This window comes from Scyliorhinus canicula, chromosome 8 (assembly GCF_902713615.1).
Source record: "Scyliorhinus canicula chromosome 8, sScyCan1.1, whole genome shotgun sequence".
In the NCBI taxonomy this organism is placed as follows: Eukaryota; Metazoa; Chordata; class Chondrichthyes; order Carcharhiniformes; family Scyliorhinidae; genus Scyliorhinus; species Scyliorhinus canicula.
Window position 1 is genome coordinate 170744336 of NC_052153.1, and position 24207 is coordinate 170768542.

Consider the following 24207-nt stretch of genomic DNA (forward strand, 5'->3'; position numbering starts at 1 on the left):
TCCACAAATCCTGCCTCAGGAGCGGAGAATCCGGGCGACAGGGCAATTGAAAAGCTAACTCGGTTTCTTCTTCAACAGGAAGTTTTGTCACTTTGGTTGATGTATCTGCCGTGTTCCCTTTCTCGCACAATTATTATTCTTTGGAGTTATCACATGTTGTATCACATCAGACTCTGGTACCTTCGTCATTGGGATCTGTACAGTGCAACCCAGGCAATTTGTCTTACTGACAGAAACTACAATAACAACGTCGAATACAGAGCGGTTGCACAGCGGTTGATAATATGCTGGTCATGTTCAGAATGCACTAGTTCATAACGAAAGACGTGGAGGCTGTGTCCACTGGCACATCTGGGCAGAATTGGCCAAACTAACACAAAAGATAGGGGAATTTTAAGCGTAAGTGAATTGTGCTTGAAACCACTTAAAATTTCATGTTCTCTGTAATCTTTCCCACTGGTTCAAGATTCAATTGGCTGGGATCTGACCAGCTCACAAAACTGAGCACTCCGCAGGTCAGAATTTATTTCTCTAAATTTAAAGTACCAATTCTTTTTTTTTCAATTAAGGGAAAAAGGGGCAATTTGGCGTGGTCAATCCACCTGCCCTGCACATCTTTGGGTGAAACCCACGCTGGCACGGGGAGAACGTGCAAACTCCACACGGCACGGATAGTGACCCGGAATCGAACCTGGGTTCCCGGTGCCGTGACGCACCAGTGCTAACCATTGCACCAGCATACTGCCCTGCCACAGGTCAGAACTGAGGGACTCATTTGATTGTGCTGATTCGGGAAGGAATCTCCAATATAATGCTCACCTTCTTCAGCACACTGTCAACAATAAGTGAATGCACTAATACTTTAAGCGCTATCAATTCATCTTAAATCTATGAACGAACTTATCGGGGTACACACAATGAAACAGTTAGATATAAACAGTCAGATGGTTCAGTATAGATTTTAAAAGTTATCTTCTATGATTTTTATACGCTGATTTACTCTGAAGTGGAGGTGCTCTTAATAAAATCTAATTTCCAGTTGTATTAATAAAACTGCACCAGGTTATCACTCAGAACATTTTGACTGGAGAGAGAAAAAAAGAAACAATTGCATTCTATTAGACTGGTTCACTGAAGATTTAACGTTTGTTTAATTAGGCAAATGAATTTCATTGTAAATGTCAACTGCAACTGAACCAGCTCAATTTCGATCACATTTTGGTTCCAATTTTCCAGTTGAACCACCTGTTCTTTGTTTTTAATTCAATGGCATTATTAATTTTATTTTACCCTCCTTCTGTGTCCCTTTCAGGTCCACCAACTTGCCTTCACAGGAAGGAGACCGAGACAACCACAAACGTCCTCATGACTGCTGCCACATGTAGCAGCCAGCAGGGGGAGCTTAAGTATAAGTCCCACAAGGTGGAAACACAACCAATTTCTGCTCCCCTTCAGCTGAACAATGCTCCTTTCTAAATCTTGGGTGCTGCCCATAGATGGCTGCCAACTTTCCACCTGAAATCAAGGCAGGATCTGCAGTTCTTCAAGCCCTTAACTTTGCAGATCCCCAAAAGGATCTACATCTACAGATATAAATACAGCACAGAATTGTTACGGTGCAGAAGGAGACCATTTGGCCCATTATGTCTGCATTGTCTCCAAACGAACATGTTTTTATAAATTTAGAGTACCCAATTCATTTTTTCCAATTAAGGGGCAATTTAGCATGGCCAATCCACCTAGCCTGCACATCTTTTGGGTTATGGGGGCGAAACCCACGCAAACACAGGGTGAATGCGCAAACTCCACACGGACAGTGACCCAGAGCCGGGATCGAACCTTGGATCTCAGCACCATGATGCTGCAGGGCTAACCCACTGCGCCACCGTGCTGCCCAGCAAACGAACATATATACACAATATAAATGATATCATATATATTTATTGTATGTCAACACAGGATAGAGGCAAAAGCAGAAAAAGCAGGATATTTTCTTAACCATAGTGTGCACAAATGCCATTTTTAGATCCTGTCTATAAAAGCATTGAAATTTGTGAGTCATCATTACCTCTGTCTAGAATGGTTGATAGAATCATATCAAGGGGCAATGCTACTGAAATACCAACAAGCAGTTTCTATAAATCAGTCTTATTTTATAGATTACTGGCAGTACATATATTGTCCTACCTGCTAAGTTTGCAGGAAAGGTGAATAAATAAAAATGAATAAAACTTCTTTGCCCCTATGTCTACATTTTGTTGGGATGAACAAACAAGGGACAAGTTACCGGTGATCCCACTACCTGCTGCAGACAACAGCTCCCTCATGCATTCCTCAGCCATACCTTCAAGTGGCCGACATTGATTGCAACACAAATTGATTGCACCCACACCTCAATAGCCAGCCACAGATATTAAGCACTGACCCGCTTCATTTCCCACTTTATTAAGTTGAGCTGTTTCAAAAAGAAATCAATAAAGTCATTAAAATTCAATAGGTTTAAAGAGAAAACCAAAGCTATTTGTTGTTTCTTTTTGCTTGCCCCTCTCCCGAAGTCATGTTGCAACAGACTGCAAGGTGTGATGCCCCTCCCTCTCCAGGGACTCCCACCACCAATGTGAAATCCTGCAGCGATCTAAGAACCCACTTTTCTTTCAGGTTCCACTGGTTCTGGGGCACTCATTATAGTGGCCGCTTAGTTACCACGAGCAGATGGTACATCTCCCTGAGTTGCACGTTCTAATCAGGGCACTGCCCATTCGCCACAGCAGTTTAACCACTTCACATTGCACACGATCAATCACTTCAAAACATATAATGAAGTCAATTCAAAAGAAAAATCACACACACATGCTGCTTCAACTTCTCTGGAAACAATTAGGAAGCTGAACGCCAGTTCTTATATTGCACTGTCCAGAAGGTATTGTGTCCTAAATGTATGCAAACAACTTCAAATGTAACATGTGCTGCATCTTTCATTTCTTTCCAGGGGTTAAAACAATTGTTAGCCTCCTTGTACCTCACATAGGGATGTTAAAAGTCCATTCTGATTCGGATTACTCTCACAGACCTCACCACCCCAATAACCTCAAGCAACCCGAATTACTCCACGGGCAGTGCAGCATGCGTTGGCAAGGCAACAAGAGATATTAATGACTGGACAGTCTGCCAAGAATCACTGTTCATCCTGGCTTGCCTATCAGGTCAAAGCGCCCAAGCAACTGGTTACCCACCTTTCTCCGCCGACTCTTCCGCACTGTGTGAGAATAGCTGAGAGCTCACACAGTGTCTGCGGGTTTACTCAACACTATCCTGGATCACATTACACAGGCCGGCTCCGGGGGGTGGGGGGAGCGGGAACCTGCAGTCAGTCAGGATAGGCTGAAGCTCCCAGCTGTTTCTCCCAGTCATGGAGAGAGAGAGAGAGAGCTAGGCTAAACTACCTTCAACCTTTTCGACCGAGGTTAAAATAATACAAGGAGTGCACAGGCACAAGGCAACCTTCTTTAACAATGGCTATTATGGGTCGCTGGGGAGGAGGAGGCTCTGCAGCAGCGTCTGATCCTTTTGTGAATGAAAAAAAAATCAGCAGACCAGCTTTCCGGAGGGGGCAGAGGGTGGCAGCTTGGCTTGGAACGAGCCGTGTGTGTTTATGGGACTGCTGTGGGTCAGCTATTGCTCTACCCAACCTTCTCCCCCCCCCCCCCCCCCCGCCCTGCTTTATTCAAGGCAGTCTGAGTTTTCCAACAGGTCCATTTCAATTTTGTTCTACATGTCTGAATTCCACGAAATTAGTTTTGTCTGCGCGCACAAGCAGCAGATCAATTGCATCTGTTTGCACTCTGGGGCTGAATTAATAAAATATGAGGCAGAATTAGACTGTAGGTACAGAATGCGTAAATGTGTCTTCATCACAGTCTCTAATAAACCAGTTTATATTCGAAACTCTTCGCACCCATCTGTATTGCAGGATTTTCTCAATCAGACTGTTGTGAATTAAGTTTCAGCTTCAGAGGCCACACTGAAAGGAGTCTCCCTGATCTCCCCGCCCAGTTTCTAATATGTGCACTGATCAAATATTAAAATAAAGCAGTGGCACTTCTTTTCCAATTTTAACATGACGCTTTGTGAAATACTAACTTCTGGTTTCCCCACTATCTCCCAATTTGCCTTGCAGATCACATTCCCACATTCCAGTGGATTCCAGAGGATCCTGCTCCATATTTGAGACTGGGAAGACTGGGGCCGCGATCATTTATATCTGAACTTGGATGGGGCGGCACGGGTAGCACAGTGGTTAGCACAGTTTCACAGCTCCAGGGTCCCAGGCTAGATTCCCGGCTTGGGTCATTGTCTGTACAGCGTCTGCACATTCTCCCCGTGTCTGCGTGGGTTTCCTCCGGGTGCTCCGGTTTCCTCCCACAGACCAAAGACTTGCAGGTTAGGTGGATTAGCCATGCTAAATTGCCCTTAGTGTCCAAAAAGGTTGGGTGGGGTTACGGGGATATGGTGGAGGTGTGGGCCTGGGTAGGGTGCTCTTTCCAAAGGCTGGTGCAGACTCGATGGGCCGATTGGCCTCCTTCTGCACTGTAAATTCTATGATCTATGATCTACCAGGCTATCGAGTTGGATGATCAGCCATGATCATAATGAATGGCGGAGAAGTCTTGAAGAACCAAATGGTCTCCTCCTGCTGCTATTTTCTATGTGTACCTCAGGTTCTTTTGCAAATCATCTTAAATCTGTGCTCTCTGGTCATTCAGCCATTGAAAAGATTTCCGTACCAAAACCAGTTATAGTTTTGTACACCTCTATCAAGTGTTTGTTCTGCTTAAAAGACCAGCCCCAGCTTCTCACACAACTAAACCCCCTCATCCCTGGTAGCCTCCTCATAAATACCTTCTGCAACATTCCCCCCCCCCCCCCCCCCCCCCCCCCCCCCCCCCCCCCCCCCCCCCCCCCCTCCGAAAGGCTGTGACAAGCTTCCAAAAGGCTGGTGCCCGGAAATGGAAGCAAAACTTCAGCTGAGGCTGAGCCAGTGTTTTATAATGTTTGAACACAACTTCCTCGCTCTTGTGCTGTGTGCCTTTGTTAACAAAGCCAAGAATCCCATCTGCTTTTTAACAACCGTCTCACTTATCTGGCCACCTTCAAAGCTTTATGTGCCTGCTCCTCCGGGTCTCTGCACTATTCAGTTCATATTGCCTCTTCGCATTCTTCCTCCCAAGATGGATCACTTGATGCATCTTGCTTTACATTTCAACTGGCAAGTGTCTGCCCATTTCATCTGTCTATCGACGGCCTTCAGAGGTTTGTTACCTCCTCTGACGTCTCTCATTGTGAAGTTTCAGATCATCAAAGTCCAGGTCATTAATGTGTGTAAAGAGTAGTAATCCTAATACCAACCCTTGGGGAACACTGCTGTATATTTCCTCCAGTCTGCTCTCTGCTCCTTACCCAATTTTAAAAAAAATTCAGAGTACCCAATTCTTTTTTTTTCCAATTAAGGGGCAATTTAGCGTGGCCAGTCCACCTAACCTGCACATCTTTGGGTTGTGGGGGTGAAACCCACGCAGACAGGGGGAGAATGTGCAAACTCCACACGGACTGTGACCCAGGGCCAAGATTCAAACCCGGGTCCTCAGCGCCGTAGGCAGCAGTGCTAACCACTGTGCCACCATGATGCCCTGTTGCACCATTTTGTAATGCTGCCTTATCACCTCCTTCCCCAAATTTTTTGAACTCTGGCTGACAGTGGTTCAGCACAACTGATTAAAAGGACAGCACGGTGATTAGCATAGCTAAATTGGCTTTTCACTGGATATGTGCAACCAACGGAGGGCAGCTATTGGGAAGAAGGAGATGATTTTAGTCAGGTAATTGCAGTAATCTAGTCTTTCATTCTATGAGATCAAAGTGCCAGGATACATGAAAACCAACACCTTTGTTCCAATGCAAAAAGTACATATGGAGGACACCATTGCTAAATTAATGAAACTCTAAGTGCAAGCAAAGAAATATTCTTCAAGCTTCTCCACCTTTACATTGCTCAAAAGTTAATAGGTAGTGATCACATTTTGCTGCATGTAAGCACTGGATGAAGTTCCAGTCAATCAATAATGACCATTTAGGTACACAATGTGAGTTTGCTGGTAAAGCCACCACTTATTTTTGCCCTTTTTTACATACATAGATACATAGAAGATAGGAGCAAGAGGCCTTTTGGCCCTTCAAGCCTGCTCTGCCATTTATCACGATCATGGCTGATCGTCCAACTCAATAGTCTAATCCTGCTTTCTCCCTAGAGTCTTTGATCCCATTCTCCCCAAGTGCTATATCTAGCCGCCTCTTGAATATATTCAATGTTTTAGCATCAACTACTTCCTGTGGTAATGAATTCCATAGGCTCACCACTCTTTGGGTGAAGAAATGTCTCCTCATCTCTGTCCAAAATGGTTTACCCTGAATCTTCAGACTGTGACCCCTGGTTTTGGCCATACTCATCATTGGGAACATCTTCCCTGCATCTACCCTATCTGGTCTTGTTAGAATTTTATAAGTCTCTATGAGATCCTCCCTCCTTCTTCTGAAATCCAGCGAGAACAATCCTAACCTAGTCAATCTCTCCTCATATGACAGTCCCGCCATCCCTGGAATCAGTCTGGTAAACCTTTGCTGCACTCCCTCGAGAGCAAGAACATCCTTCCTCAGAAAAGGAGACCAAAACTGCACACAATATTCTAGGTGTGGCCTCACCAAGGCCCTGTATAATTGCAGCAAGACATCCTTGCTTGTGTACTCGAAATCTCTCGCAATGAAGGCCAACATACCATTAGCCTTCTTTACCGCCTGCTGCACCTGCAACTTACCTTCAGCGACTGGTGCACAAGGACACCCAGGTCCCGCTGCACACTCCCCTCTCCCGATTTACAACCATTCAGTAGTAATCTATCTTCCTGTTTTTGCTTCCACAGTGAATAACCTCACACTTATCCAAATTATACTGCATCTGCCATTGGTTTGCTCACTCACCCAACCTGTCCAGATCTTGCTGTAGAATCCCTGCAACCTCGTCACAGTTCACCCTCCCTCCCATCCAACTTAGTGTCATCTGCAAACTTTGAGATGTTACATTTTGTTCCCTCATCTAAATCATTAATATATATTGTGAATAGCTGGGATCCCTAGCACCGATCCCTGTGGTACCCCACAGGTTACTGCCTGCCAATTTGAAAAGGACCCATTAATTCCTACACTTTGTTTCCTCTCTGCCATCCAGTTTTCTATCCACCTCAATACACTTCCCCCCAATCCCATGCGCTTTAATTTTGCACAATAATCTCTCATGCGGGACTTTGTCAAAAGCCTTCCAAAAGTCCAAATATACCACATCGATTGGCTCCCCCTTGTCAACTGTACTGGTTACATCTTCAAAAAATTCCCTTCATAAATCCATGCTGACTCTGACTGATCCTGCCACTGCTTTCTACATGTTCCACTATAAAGGCATTCAAGAATTTTCCCCACTACCAATGTGAGGCTTACTGGTCGATAATTCCCTGCTTTCTCTCTACCTCCCTTTCTAAATATTGGAGTGACATGAGCTACCCTCCAATCTGCAGGGACTGTTCCAGAGTCTATAGAACCCCGGAAGATGACCACCAATGCTTCCATAATTTCCAGAGCCACCTCCTTAAGCACTCTGGGATACAGATTCTCAGGCCCTGGGGATTTATCCACCTTCAATCCTATCAATTTTCCCAGCACATTTCTCTACTAATGTTGATCTCCCTCAGTTCTTCCCTCTCACTAAACCTTTCATTCTCCAACATTTCTGGTATCTGATTTGTGTCCTCTTTTGTGAAGACAGAACCAAAGTATATATTCAATTGCTCAGCCATTTCTTTGTCCCTTATTATGAATTTATACTGCCTGATCAATAGCCTAGGCCTACGGATTAATTATTGAGCAACATAACCACTATGTTACCCCATTCAATGGTTTGAAGCATTAGTATAATACAGCTATCATTTTGATAAGGGACCGAGTGACTTGCCAAACAGAAGACAGTTAAGAGTCAACCACATAATAATCATAATAATCTTTACTAGTGTCACAAGTAGGCTTACATTAACACTGCAATGAAGTTACCCTAGTCGCCACACTCCAGTGTTTGTTCGGGTACACTAAGGGAGAATTCAGAAAGTCCAATTCACCTAACAAGAATGTATTTTGGGACTAGTGGGAGGAAACCAGAGCATCCGGAGGAAATCCACCCAGACACGGGGAGAACGTGCAGACTCTGCACAGACGGTGACCCAAGCCGGGAAAGAAACCCAGGTCCCTGGCGCTGTGAAGTAACAGAACTAATCACTGTGCTACCGTACCACCTTGCTGTGGGTCACACATAGGCCACGTCAGGTAATGATGGCAAATTGCCTTTCCTTTTTTTAAAAAAAATTTAGATTATCCAATTATTTTTTCCAATTAAGGGGCAATTTAGCATGGCCAATCCACCTACTCTACACATTTCTGGGTTGTGGGGGTGAAACCCACGCAAACACGGGGAGAATGTGCAAACTCCACACAGACAGTGATCCAGAGCCGGGATTGAACCTGGGACCTCAGCGCCGCGAGGCAGCTGTGCTAACCACTAGGCCACTGTGCTGCCCTCAAAGTGCCTTTCCTAAAGGACAATAGTGAATCAGATATTTTAAAATTACAATTCAGTAGTTACATGCTCACCAGGACAGATACTAGCTTCTTAATTCCAGAACTATTAAATTAACTAATTCAAATTTCCTAGCGGCTTTGGCAGGATTTGAACTTATCCCGCCTGATCAATAGCCTAGGTCTATGGACTAATTATTGAGTAACATAACCACTCTGTTACCCCATTCAATGGTTTGAAGCATTAGTATACCACAGCTGCCATTTTGCCCCCACACATGCTATTGGTAGTATTTTAAATGGCCCAAGTATGTTACATTAACGCCTGTTTCTCTCTGCTGCCATAATTTATCAAGACGACATATCAATTTTCTGCTTTTGGCTGTAGAATTTACTCGTGCTCCTTAGCTACAGAGAAACTGTTCTATATTCACTGGAGATTGTGGATTATGTTTCACTCTTTGCAGGATATGCCCCTACACGAGGATAAAACTGGCTTGCTGGCTGAAGAAGTTTGTTATTAAAAAAAAACAGCTCAGAGGAGAAGAAAGAACTGAGAGAGCGAACGTTAAACCCCTGGAATTATTTAAGAAACAGTGAGATGTCACTTCAGGTCATTTTGGATGGATGAACTAAAATGGGCCAGATCATCTTTCTCATCCATATTCACCTGGTGACACAAAACAGTGACCTTAAGAGTTAGGCTTCACCAAATACAAAGGGGCAACCTTGGATTTCAGTAGAGCTGCTGATTGCTTACAGATTTATACAGTTCATTAATTCGGCAGCAGTTAGAATATGGTATCCAGTTACAGATCCCTACTGGTGGAAAGATATAAACATGCAGAAGATACCCAGGAGAAGAGTTTTTAGGTATGAGCAGAGAATAGAGAAAATAGCTTTCTTTTCTTCTGATCAAAAAACTTAATCTGATAAAGGCATTGAAAATTACCAGAGCACCTGATGCTGTGAATGAGAAAACATATTTCCCACTGGTTGGTGAATTGGTAACCAGGAGCTCTGAATTAAATGCCATCACACGAGGCCAAAGTTAGTTTGAAGAGTTCTTTCAATACAAACGATTACAGCGATGTGAGACATTCTACCAGAAATAAGGATGGAACCCATAGTTGTTTTTTGAGAGGAAAGCGGTTAAATATTTATGGTAAAAATAGGAATAAAGGAAGATAAGAGGATGAAGTTGACAGGTCGCTCAAAGAGCTGGCAAAGGCTTGGTGGACCAAATGGTTTCTTGTGTTGTGGAATTTTGTGATTCTATGAACCTACATTACCATTCAAATCCATTTGCCATAATTAAACACAGGTTGTCTCAGTTGCTAGTATTTCTACCTGAGCAAAAAAGGTTATGGGTTCAGACCTGAATCAACGCCTTGGGGCCACAATCTAACGTACACATCTGAACAATGCTGCATTTCTGGAAGTGTCGTATTTCAGATGTAAATTTAATCATGCCTTATTCCAGGTGGATGAATGTCAGGGCATTGTTAAAGAAGAGCATCATAAACACCGTTACAACAAAATAATCCAAATGAATTAATCTATTGGTCTATTGTTATTTGTGGAGTCTTCTGTAAGAAGTGGCTGCCTGGACATGAAGGAGCACTTGACAGTAACTCATTGCATACAGAGTGTTTGGCTGGCTCTGAGAGATGCAGAGACGGAGCTGTATAAACATAAATCTTTTATTGCCATACATTGCAAGGTGGTGCCGCGGGATTGCTTGCTTTCATGTTCCCCTTTCTGAACCAGGCTGGGGTGTTAACCAGGCAAAGGAATGACCTTGCACGACTCAAAATCATAACTGAAGCTGTCTGCCTTTCTACCCCTTGCCACCCTCCTGCCTCCCCCCCCCCCCCCCTCAATGCACTGCAGCACCCGCCCATCACTCCTTCTCTGTCTAGCTCTCAGACAAAGGTAGGTGCAATTTAATTAGACATCGACTCAAATTGGACAAGGTAGTCACACATAAAAGTCTCCTGAGAACTTGAACAATAGCATTATTCAGCAAAATTCCCTTCTTCCTTGCAGCTCTGCTCATGAACAACTTGGATGATTGTCATCTATGTGCACGGCCATCAAGCACATTTTTCTTCCAAGGCTGCGATTTGATCATCATCAAACCTGCAGCCACCCTGAATAATAAGAAGGATTTTCTTCAAAATAAGAGGGCTTGCAGAAATAAAGCCCCAATTGAAGTTAATAAGTGGGACTGCTGTTTTATGACTGTGCGTTGCTAAAGGTCTGACAGTGGGGAGCCAGGACCCATTAGAGAGCCTATTAACAGCACATACATGAGCAGGTGCACTTGGAATTTCTACACTCACCCAAAGCCACAGAGAAGCAACATGATTTTTAAAAAACAGGTAAAAAGCAGCATGTGAACAACAACACTATTCATTTTCCCACTCTCACGATAGATTGCAGCTAATGTAAGTGCTCTTTCTACTCTAGGGGACGCGTAGAAAAACGTCCAACACAACGGAGAGACCAACTTAAAACCCCACGCTGGAACAGGCAGCTCTGGGTTTGCCTGAGTCCATTTGACTGACATTCAGTGCAAACACGTTAAGGGGGGGCTGCCCTCCTCAAACCAACCCTGAGGTCTTCACGGGGCCGAGGTCCCAGGTTCAATCCCGGCTCTGGGTCACTGTCCGTGTGGAGTTTGCACATTCTCCCCGTGTCCACGCGGGTTTCACCCCCACAACCCAAAGATGTGCCTGGTAGGTGAATTGGCCACGCTAAATTGCCGCTTAATTGGAAAAAATAATTGGGTACTCTAAATTTTTTTTAAAAAAGAAGTGTGCATAACAGTGATGTTTCAGTCATTCCAGACTGTGCTTTTCCTCAGGTCACCTCACTACGAAATGTCAATATGTATTCGGTATTGGTTAAGTACAATTTTTCATGAAAAGATTGCAAACTCCGTGATATGTCTAGCTCCATTCACTTGTTCCTCATTTTGATTGCAAACGGCTGATATTGCGGGAACAATCATGTCCGTGGACTTCGACCGCCAATTTCCCGCCATGACGATTGTAAGGCCCGGAAAGGACTCCACACCACACCGAGTCGAACGGGCTGAGTCAAAGGATAAAGCTTTAATGCAACAGAAGAGTACGGCGCAGGGGCAGCAAGGTGACCTAGTGGTTAGCACAACCGCCTCACGGCGCTGAGGTCCCAGGTTCGATCCCGGCTCTGGGTCATTGTCCGTGTGGAGTTTGCACATTCTCCCCGTGTCTGCGTGGGTCTCGCCCCCACAACCCAAAAAATGTGCAGAGTAGGTGGATTGGCCACGCTAAATTGCCCCTTAATAGAAAAAATAATTGGGTAATCTAAATTTTAAAAAAAAAGAAGAGTGCGGCGCAGTTACGATACAACAGCGGCTAGCTCACAGTTCATGTCCCTCCGGTTTTGTACAGGATGTAGGAGGGGGTGCCCCACCTCTCAGTCGGGGAGTATGTATTGCCCATTGGGAATATCAATTCCCCACTCTCATGTGTGTCCCATGACCTGCCTATGGTTTCATTAGGTTATGAAAATAACTTTGGTGGAAGATCAAGGGAATATAGGAACATAGGAGCAGAAGTTGGCAATTCAGCTCTTAAAGCCTGTTGCGCCGTTCAATCAGATCATGGCTCATCTCGTCCTGGTCTCAAATCCACCTCCCTACATGTCCCCAGATCCCTTTAACCCATCTTTTAAAATCAAAATATATCTATCTCCTTCTTGAACCATTTAATGATTCAGACTCCAACGCATTATAGGGCAGTAAGTTCAACAGATTCACCATCCTCTGTGAGAAGTAGTTCTTCCTCATCTCAGTTTTATATCTATAACCTCTCAACCGATAGCTGTGACCTCTCATTCCAGATTCCCCACAAGAGGAAACATTAGGTCTACGTTTACATTATATACCTCAATCAGATCCCCTTTCTTTCTTCTAAACTCAAGCGAGTATAAGTCCAAACTGTTTACCTCTCCTCATACGACAACTCTTTCATCCCAGAATCAATCTGGTGAACCTCCTCTGAACTGCCTCCAATGCCACCACATCTTTCCTCAAATAAGGAGATCAAAACTGGACACAACACTCCAGCTGTGGTTTCACCAACACCCTATACAACTGTAACAACACTTCTCTACTTTTATACTCCAGTCCTTTTGCAATAAATGCTAAAATTCCATTTGCCTCTTTTATTACATGCTGTACCTGCATTCTGACTTTCTACCATTCATGAACAAAGACACACTCTGCCCAGATGCATTTTGAATCTGTTTTCTATTTAAATAATAATTTGCCTTTCTATTTTTTTGGCCAAAATGGATACCCTCACACTGATCAACATTAAACTCCATCTGCCAAATTGGTGATGTCCTCAAAGAACTCAAGCAAGTTTGTCAAGCATGACTTACTCTTCATAAAACCATGCTGACAATGGTGGATTGAGATTTGAATTACCAAATGTTCGGTCATCTCCCCCTTTATGATTGATTCCAGCAACATCCCCACTACAAAGGTCAAGCTAACCAGTCTATAGTTTCCTACTTGTTGCCTCTCTCCCTTTTTGAATAGGGGCGTCATATTACCGTTTGTAATCCAGCGTGACCTTTCCGGAATTCAGGAATTTTGAAATATCATAACCATTGCATCCACTATCTCTGCAGCCACCTCCTTCAATACCCTAGGGTGCAGGCCATCTGGTCCCGGAGACTTATCTGCCCTTAATCCCATTAGTTTCTTCAATGCCTTCTCCCTTGTGATGGTTATTGCACCATGAAGACAGAGACAAAATATTAGATCAGTGCCTCTGCCATCTCTGTGTTCCCCATTATTACCTCTTGAATATCGTCCTCTAAAGGGCCACATTTACTTTAGCTATTCTCTTCTCTTAATATACTTATAGAAGCTATTGGTATCGGTGGTTATGTTTTCTGCTTGTTTCCTTTGTATTCATCTTAGTTTTTGATTTTATTTTTAGTAGCCTTTTGCTGAACCTTAAAGTTTTCCCAATCTTTCAGTTTACCACTCTGGCAGTTGCAGTATGGTATTCCCTAGTTTTTTACATTTCTGTCCTCTTTGACTTCCTTGTTTAGCCATGGAACATTTTTCTCCCTTTTATAATTCCTCTTCCTCTCTGAATATCCTGGGTGGTCTTGTGGCGCAGTGGTTGTGCTGCTACCATTGAATGGGAACATAAGAACCTAAGAACATAAGAACTAGGAGCAGAAGTAGGCCATCTGGCCCTTCGAGCCTGCTCCGCCATTCAATGAGATCATGGCTGATCTTTTGTGGACTCAGCTCCACTTTCCGGCCCGAACACCATCACCCTTAATCCCTTTATTCTTCAAAAAACTATCTATCTTTACCTTAAAAACATTTAATGAAGGAGCCTCAACTGCTTCACTGGGCAAGGAATTCCATAGACTCACAACCCTTTGGGTGAAGAAGTTCCTTCTAAACTCAGTCCTAAATCGACTTCCCCTTATTTTGAGGCTATGTCCCCTAGTTCTGCTTTCACCCACCAGTGGAAACAACCTGCCTGCATCTATCGTTTTTTTTTTCGTTTTTTTTTAAATTTAGAATATCCAATTAATTTTTTCCAATTAGGGGGCAATTTAACGTGGCCAATCCACCTAACCTGGAAATCTTTGGGTTGTGGGGGCGAAACCCACGCAGACACGGGGAGAATGTGCAAACTCCTCACAGACAGTGACCCAGGGCCGGGATTCGAACCCGGGTCCTCAGCGCCGTAGGCAGCAATGCTAATGCCTGCATCTATCCTATCTATTCCCGTCATAATTTTATATGTTTCTATAAGATCCCCCCTCATCCTTCTGAATTCCAATGAGTACAGTCCCACTCTACTCAACCTCTCCTCGTAATCCAACCCCTTCAGCTCATGGAAGCTCTGAGTTTGAGTCCAACAGCAGAACTTGTTTGCTTTAGAAGGAGCATTATTAAAAAATGCTGATCATCAGGCTGATAATCAGCTCGGATAATCAGCATGGGGTAAAAAAACATTAGATGAATTCTTCCATTCTGAGACTAAGTGCCATGACGGGGGTGGGAACTTTTTTTTAAATTTAGTGTACCCAATCATTTTTCTAATGAAGGGGCAATTTAGAGTGGCCAATCCACCTAGCTTGCATGTTTTTAGGTTGTGGGGGCGAAACCAACGCAAACACGGGGAGAATGTGAAAACTCCACACGGACAGTGACCCAGAGCCAGGATTGAACCTGGGACCTCAGCGTCGTGAGGCAGCAGTGCTAACCCACTGCGTCACCGTGCTGCCCTGGGGGTGGGAACTTGGAGTGTTTCCCGCTGTGGCAGCCGGCAAGAAAACGTGCCAAATCCTCCATCCCCAATCTCATTAATTTTGCAGCCGGGTGTTTCACAATGCATTCCTTGACAGGTCAGGTGTGGGTGGCACGTAGTCTGCCATCATGCCCGGGTGTCACATTGAGAAGGCGCCCAACATCACTGACCCACGGACCTCGTGAAAGTGATCAATCTCCGGCTGCATTCTGAGATTGAAAGATGAGCCTCTTGAGATTGACGGTGGATCTCCAGGAACATTCTGAGGCTGGAAGGTGGGCTTCCTCCAGGACCCTCAATCTGAAAGGTTCACCTGCAGATGCTCCCCTGACCCACTGCTGTGGTGGTCTATGATCCAGGGTTGCGGGTTGCCTCCAACCTGAGCTTCAGGCAGCCCCGCAAGCGTAGTTCTGTTGAGTCTGGGCATCTGCACGCCTTATTGTTCCGATTGTGTTTCACGCCGACGTGCTTTCCTGCCAGCATCACAGAGAATCTGGCATTGGGTGTCGGGCCTTCATCCACACCCTATTAACATGATGCAAATAAGTGTGACGGCATCCACTGACTGGTTCTCTGACTTGCCATGGTGGGCAATAGCGGAAGGTTCCGCTGTAAATTCCCGTCAGTGTAAAACCAATTTAAAACCCACCGGTGGGGGATTGGGAGAATTCGTGTCTGCGGCTGTGACGGTACACTTTAGAGAAAGGGAAGTCGCAGAGAAAATGGCATGAAGGCTTGTTTACTCTGAGGTTTCTGCAGGAAATCCAGAAGATGCTGGCGGGCCACGACCACCCTCCCGCAAAAATTATATTTTCTTACAATGCCCTGAAACAGTGAGTGATCCAACAAGGAATTGTTTGAAATCTATCAGCGCACTTAGTTTCTTCCACAGTGTTCCACATTTGGATCAAATTGATGGGGAGGATTTTCACCCCCTTCACACGCCTGAGCTGGGGGCTTCTGAATCACAAAGTTGTGAGTCTGGTTAATGTTAGCAGCTAACTCTTCCCTCCACCGCACCACCACTCCCACGCAGCTTCCACCCCACCCCTCCCACAAACCCACCCCACCCTGCCAAAACCCATAGCACACCTCAAATCCCAGATCCCAAATACACTGAGGACAGATGACTCAGCATGACTTAGGGACTGAATCAGCTCCTCTCTCTGGCTCTGCTCTCAATGTCACACAGTACGGTACATCTACTCACAAAGCACTGCTGGCAGAGGGCTGCCTCAGCTTTGTTAATCACAGTACGTGTGCTGCAATGACATGACGTGTTTAACTCGTTCGGTCGCAATCTCTGCCCGAGGAGAATTACCTGGTTGCTAGTGTGATGTCATCGAGCGTTTTGCTCCTTCAGACACCACTTCCCCTCCTCCAATTTGTTGCAATTTTTTGTTTTATCTGCATGAAATATTAATAGGAAAAACCGACTTGCATCAGATCATCGAGGTCAGCACAAGGCTAAATATATGTCATGCATATTAAAGAATGCTGCTCTGTTCATAAAAACATAGAATCCCTACAGTGCAGAAGGAGGCCATTCGGCCCATCTTCCCTCCAAAAGAGTACCACACCCAGGCTCTCTCCTCCGTCTTATCCCCGCAACCCCACTGATTATGGCCAACGTGCACATCTTTGGACAGTGGGAGGAAACTGGAGCATCCTTATACACGAGGAGAATGAGCAAACTCCACACAGTCACCCAAGGTCGGTATCGGACCCAGGGACCCGAAAGTACCCATTTCCTTGGACTTCATCCTTTTGCTGGTCAGCTTGATTTTATAAACATCTCAGATCTTTAAATTAATGGGGCAGCACAGTGGCTAGCACTGCCACATCACCGCGTCCAGGTTATGGGTTCAATTCCCGCCTTGGGTCACTGTCTGTGTGAGTTTGCACGTTCTCCCCGTGTCTGCATGCGTTTCTTCCTGGTGCTCTGGTTTCCTCCCACTTCCCAGGTTCGCTGGAATGGCCATGATAAAATTGCCCCTTAGCATCCAGGGATGTACAGATTGGAGAGGGTTATGGGGATAGGGTGGAGGAATGGGCCTGGGTGTTCTTTCAGAGGGTCGGTGCAGACTTGATGAGCAAAACAACCTCCTTCTGCCTTTAGAGATTCTACGCTTCATCTTCAAATCAAAACTAGATTAAATTTTAGATTAAATGAATCATATCTTCAAATCAAGAAACATTTTCTCGCAAAACCTTTATTTAAATAAATGTGTCAGAGCAAACAGAACCTATTCTTTGTTGAAATTAAATATAAACAAATGACTGAAGGAGTGTGAATGTATTATCGGTCGAACAATTATTGTCTCAGATACTGTGAAGGGAGGACTGTCAGGTTTTTCTGGTTGGCTGAGGCAAGGGCAGCCTATCTTGTGGTGAGAGACGGACGTTAACTGTTTGCTCTTTTTAAGCTCTCAACAGCCTGTTGTGCTGGGGTAACCAGAATGGTTCTGATGGAGTCTCCTTCTGCTTCAGCTGAATGTTTGGGACAACAAGCAGAGAATACAGGATGTCACAACAGATGGGAGGAAGGGGAGAGAGAAAAAGGAGGGGTAAGAGAGAAAAGGGGAGATGGAGCGAGGCAGGATGGTGATCGCCAAGGTCCACCGATGTCCCCGTGAACAGTTACACTGCACTGCACCATTGCCACCTCCTTTCTCCGTGTAAATCCCATTCTTTTGAGAGGAGTAAAAGAGAAGGCAGAGTACGGTAAAGGAATTGCATGGGATATATAGCACAGAAAGAGGCCATTCAGCCCAACTGGTGTTTATGCTCCACTCAAACCTGCTCCCATCTTTTCTCACCCAAGTCTACCATTGTGACCAATGTGACCAACCCTTCACCCTCATGCACTACTCTGGTTTCCGAGGGAGTCATAAAAAACAAGGCTATAACTGGGAGGGTCCTACGTTTGAAAGGGCTGCCATTATATCCCATCGGACCTTGCATCTCCCTGATCCCGGCATTTGCAGCAGCCTGTGAATGACCCTCAGACCTCCAGCTGGGACGCCAGCTCCGAAGCTTCGCCAGATTCCCAACACTGCAGGAGGCCGGCATGATGCTTGCAAACTTGCAGCACTCTCAGAAAACGGCAAGGCCTTAATGATCTTGTTGGCCTGCCCACTTCTGGGTCACCAATTCTAACACTACACTCCCCCCGCCCCCACGTCCCTGGGGAACACGGAGCCATCGCCACACCAGGGAGCCAACCCAATGATGTTTACTGCTACTTTCTAGACCACCAGCCCCAACCCACCTTCAATGGGAGTGAGAAAACTCCGCCCTCCTGCCAAGTCACTTCCTATCTCCAGAGACGCATTAAGACCTGATGCGTATTTCCAGCATTTTCTATTTTCACTTCAGATACAATAAACCTTTGCAACATGAGCCCTATGGTCCTCAAAGAGAGTCAAGCTGAAATCTTTGGATACCTGCCCATCTGAAAACACCGAGCTGTATCTTCCTTTCTGATTCCATGTGGCTTTGTAAATTCTGGCTTAGCAACGTACAAAAAATAATCATCACATAACTGAAAACAATGATGCACTGAGAGCTGGCTGGTGAAACTATGTGGTACGGGCAGCACGGTGGCGCAGTGGTTAACACTGCTGCCTCAAGGCGCCGAGGACCCAGGTTCAATCCCGGGCTCGGGTCACGGTCTGTGTGGAGTTTGCACATTCTTGCCGTGTCTGCATGAGGCTCACTCCCACAACTTAAAAAGATGTGCAGGATAGGTGGACTGGCCACGCTAAATTGCCCCTTAATTGGAAAATAAACAAAGATGTCTCCCAAAAAATTTTTTTTAATGTGGTACACTTATATGGAGCTCTCGAGAAAAGATACAATTCAATCTGTTCTCTTCTTTGATAAACGAGTTGAACAAATTCAACCTCTTTCTGTAATAATTATAAGGTGATTCCAAAGCTAAATATTCTCCCTCCTTAACCATTAATTCTCTGCAAATCCAGATGGGCTGGCCAATGTTAGTGGTAAGGGGGTGGGATTCTCCGTTCCATCGCACCAGTTTTCTGATGCAGCGTGCTACCGCCGGCAGTGGGATCCTCCAGCCTACCAGCCGGCCAATGGGGTTTCCCATTGTTTTTTTTAAATTTAGCGTACCCAATTCATTTTTTCCAATTAAAGGGAATTTAGAGTGGCCAATCTACCTAGCCTGCACATCTTTGGGTTATGGGGGTGAAACCCACGCAACACGGTAGAATGTGCAAACTCCACACGGTCAGTGACCCAGAGCCGGGATCGAACCTGGGACCTCGGCGCCGTAAGGCAGGAGGGCTAACCCACTGCGCCACCGTGCTGCCCTTGGGTTTCCCATTAAAGACACCTCCATGCCGACGAGAAATCTGTGAGTGTGTTGCTGGCGATGGGGAGGATCGCGCTGGTGGAGAATCCAGCCCATGGTACTTTAAAGCACAGGACTGTCTCTTTTGCCCTCCCTCTAACCCTCTTCACTATTTCCCTGCACCATCAGTCAATCGATTGCTGACATTTGCATCTGCATCGGAAAATGGATTTTATGTGCTGACTTCAAACAGCCAGTAATGTCTGCAAAACAGATGCTGTCTGCTACTGAAGAAACCATTGTACTTACCGACCACGTACTAGCCATATCTTTCTTGTGATTGTCTCTTCCACATTGAGGGCGATGGTCCATTTGCACCTCCGCTTCCTGAGACATGGGCCTTACACAGCAACCTTCCCAATGGAAACCCGGCGGATTCCTTACCAGGGAAAATCAGGTTTTTTTTTTAAAATCCATGACGCACTATTGACAAGTTTAATTATGGATGACAGTGGTTGCAGGAGTTTCCACACGATGCGAATGGGGTCCAAATGTGCCAACAACACCAATACAAATGCTGCTTTCAATTCACACTCAGCAAGGTGATCTCAATTTGTCATGATAACGACTTGAGGTAGCTCCTGAGCTGGCAACCCCGGTGTCAATGCTGCTTCTGGCAGCTCTCAACACATTTTCAAGCAATGCTGCAAAAGAGGAACACGTGTGCAGCCCCGACAACTGGCTCCTGAATTTGGTGATTTGCAGAAGTTGATTTCATGCTGATGCTTTGCAAGGGAAATCGAACCATTATTTTCATGAATCAGGAGTACTGGGTTGAGGGTAAAACCTGGCACAGTACCTGCAATAAGTCTACAACACTAAACATTTCCTCTGGCCACGATTCCAATCCAGCCCAGCAAAAAACATTTTCTCCACAGTGGAACTCAGAAACTGTTTCCACTCATTGTGACTGCAATTTTGTTTTTAATTTGGATTTGGTAATTATGCTTGAATTATGTGTCTGGAATGCCCCACAGTTTACAGTGAGCTCCAGGCCTGTGTGTGATTTTTGTTTTGACAGTTAAATCCCCTTTATTCACAATTCATTTTTATTGTTGATATTTTTCAAATGAATTTACACAGGCGACGAAGTAAATAACAGAACTCATGATCCCACTTCCCCTGCCTGCTTTGGGGTAATTGAATAATATAGAATCATAGAATTGACAGTTCAGAAGGAGGCCATTCGGCCCATTGGGTCTGTACCGGCCCTGGGAAGGAGGACTAAGCCCACACCTCCACCCTATCCCCGTAACCCAGTAACCCCACCTAACCTTTTTGGACACTAAGGGCAATTTCACATGGCCAACCCACCTAACTTGCACATCTTTGGATGATGGGAGGAAAGCGGAGGAAACCCACACATACGCGGGGAGAACGTGCAGACGCTGCACAGACAGTGACCCAAACCGGGAATCAAACCTGGGACCCTGGAGCTGTAAAGCAACAGTGCTAGACACTGTGCTACTTTGCACAATCCTACAATCGAACAATAGATAACCTTAAGGATAATCCCAGATAACTTCTCAACTGAATCTTGGAGTGTAGCGACCACCATCTATATCTCTCAGTATCCTATTTTCTTGAAGGGTGTTGGCTAAAATGAAGGATGTTGACGAAAGCAAAGGATGTTGTCCAACATAAATGCTCAACATACTTCCTGTTGGTTCAGCTCTTTTACAGTATAAATATTGGAACCACACAGTAGGACGTTTAGATTTGTTGGATTCACTCCAGCATCTATCAAGGTAAACGTATAGCTGTAGCAGTGTATGGATCGTAGTTCACCCCTTAATTGGGATTGAGGTATTTTGCTCGACTTGGTAGTTTTCTACTGAGGGATATAAGGTACATACAACCAAAGGAGATGTACATTGTTAAGCAGAGATAACTAACCCCTGATAATTGGGGCTTGATTAGCACAGGGCTAAATAGCTGGCTTTTAAAGCAGACCAAGGCAGGCCAGCAGCATGGTTCAATTCCCGTACCAGCTTCCCTGAACAGTGATTTTCATAATATACAGCTTGTTATAAACTAGCCAAAACTTGTTAAATAGGCTATCTGGAGGACAATATTATTCTCTGGTTGTTCCTTTCCTTAAAGAATAGTTGGACCAGATCTTCTGTACTGTACTAGATCCGTGCAAGGGCAGCATGGTGGCACAGTGGGTTAGCCCTGCTGCCTCACGGCGCCGAGGTCCCAGGTTCGATCCCGGCTCTGAGTCACTGTCCATGTGGAGTTTGCACATTCTTCCTGTGTTTGCGTGGGTTTCACCCCCAAAACCCAAAAGATGTGCCGGGTAGGTGGATTGGCCATGCTAAATTGCCCCTTAATTGGAAAAAATGAATTGGGTACTCTAAATTTTTTTAAAAAGGGACTTGGGTTATAATCCACAGCCGTAAGAGTGGAGGGGGAACCTGTGCGTGGGCCCTTTATGTCTGCCCGTCCATGATAGAGGGAACCATACGAGGTGTCGATTGGACACTCCTAGGCCCCCCCACCGGCCATGCCCACCAATCTCCCAGGCTTGCTGCTGTTAGGCCTCCTCTAGGCAGCTGATGGGAAGATCCCAATGGTTTTTGCAATTTGTCAAAAAGTGGGACCACAGCTTCAGACATGCTGGGCAGGAGACCAAATGAACTGTTTTCTCAATTTGCTCCCAGTCCCGCCTCCTAACCCATCCTCCTGGACTGGGAAAATTTAACCCTACATGCCTGTCACAGTGACAAATTCATAAAATGCCAGCCACTACAGAACAAACAAATCAAACCCTGTTCTTGTACAATATCCTCCCCAGTATGCTTAGATTGCACGTGGAGCCAAACGTAAAACATAAAACTGAGTACCAGGGAACTGAACTGTTGGACCACGGCACTAAAAACACATCAATATGAGTGAATTGGGGACCTCGCACTTGTACATCGTCTCCTCCTGACTCCAGTGCACTTTACAATTACATGGCTGATTTCAACTTGTTATTTTCTCCAAAAGCATGAAAAAAGAACCAGATGTTTGATGCTCTCAGACCCAACGGCTCCAAGAATGGACCAAGGACTCATTACCATCAAACCAATCAAATATTTTCACAGCCAGAGTGTCACTCCAAACAGAGTGAGATTTGAACTGCAAGGTTGCCATGGTTATGGATTGTATAGCCTTGAATGATTATAATATCCATCTCATCGGCTGTTGCCTGATGTTTAATGTAACTTACATGTTATTAAAGGTAAATTATATGGTTCATCCTCAAGAACGCTGAAGAATAAATACGATTGGTATAATTTTGAAGACAGTTCAAATAAAGACTTACATTTATTTATTTTTAAAATTTTGCGTTCCCAATTAATTTTTTCCATAAAGGGGCAATTTAGCGTGGCCAATTCACCTACCCAGCACATCTTTGGGTTGTGGGGCACTTACCAAGATTATATTGCTCTCACTGCCTGTTTCATAAGCTTTTGAGTTGGCTCACATTTCCTGGTTTAAAACACATTGCCTGGTGTCAGTCTGGTGGAAGCCAACTCCCCTGGATTTCCGAGCAGCCTCTTGGAATGGGGTGTAAATCTCCAGGAGTTTGCTGTCAGGCAGCTCGAGAAAACGCTAGCCTGGACATTTTTCACTGAAGTGGCAGTCGTGTCTCCATCTGGAGTCAGGGTGGCAGAGTGGTTAGCATGCTTCCTCACAGCACCAGGGACTCGGGTCCAATTCTGGCCTTAGGCGATGAAGTCTGTACGTTCTCCCTGTGTCTGCGTGGGTTTCCCACATGTGCTCCCGTTTCCTCCCACAGTCCAAAGATATGCAGGTAGGCGAGGCAGTGGCGCAGTGGTATTATCACTGGACTCGTAATCCAGAGGGCCAGGGTAATAGAACATAGAATTTACAGTGGAGAAGGAGGCCATTTGGTCCATTGAGTCTGCACCGACCCTTGGAAAGACCATCCCACTATTTAAAAAAAATAAACTTAGAGTACCCAATTCATTTTTTCCAATTAAGGGGCAATTTAGCATGGCCAATCCACCTAGCCTGCACATTGTTTTTGGGTTGTGGGGGCGAAGCCCACGCAACCATGGGGAGAATGTGCAAACTCCACACGGACAGTGACCCAGAGGCAGGATCGAACCTGGGACCTCGGCGCCGTGAGGCCACAGTGCTAACCCACTGCGCCACCGTGCTGCCCCACCCCACTCTTTTTATGTATAGATTTAGAGTACCCAATTATTTTTTTTCCAATTGAGGGGCAATTTAGCATGGCCAATCCAACTAATCAGCACATCTTTGGGTTGTGGTAGTGAAACCCATGCAGACACAGGGAGAATATGCAAACTGCAGACCACCACACCTAAGCCCACACTTCTACCCTATCCCTGTAACCCTTTGTTTTGGATATTAAGGGCAATTTAGAATGGCCAATCCACCTAACCTGCACATCTTTGGACTGTGGGAGGCAACCGGAGTACCCGGAGGAAACCCGCGTAGACATGGGAAGAACGTGCATACTCCACACAGACGGTGACCCAAGCCTGGAATCGAACCTGGGACTCTGAAGCTGTGAAGCCACAGTGCTAACCACTGTACTACCATGCCACCCGTAATGATCTAGGGACACAGGTTCAAATCCCACTAGGGCAGATTTGAATTCAGTAAAGAGAATCTAGAATTAAAAGTCTAATGATGACCATGAAACCATAGTCAATTGTTGCAAAACCCATCTGGTTTACGAATGTCCTTTAGGGAAGGAAAGCCAGGGAGGAATCGGTCCTTCCTCACTCCCCGACCACCACACATTGCTGGTCACTGGTTTGCTAATTACTGAGAGCCGGACGA

The 24207-nt window shown here is 45.2% G+C and overlaps 1 protein-coding gene across 21 annotated transcripts in view; it reads right to left on the reverse strand.

The window, feature by feature from the left end:
* The window catches only part of tenm3 (teneurin transmembrane protein 3), a 4148867-nt gene that overhangs the window by 492429 nt on the left and 3632231 nt on the right, over nucleotides 1-24207 (reverse strand). Inside the window, exon 1 of one of the 21 annotated variants that reach the window (XM_038805749.1) lies at nucleotides 3234-3332. The exons of the other annotated variants lie outside the window; for them this stretch is intronic. The gene's annotated coding sequence lies outside the window, so the exon portion shown is untranslated. Of the gene's footprint in view, nucleotides 1-3233; nucleotides 3333-24207 lie in introns of those variants that run through there. 21 annotated transcript variants of the gene reach the window in all.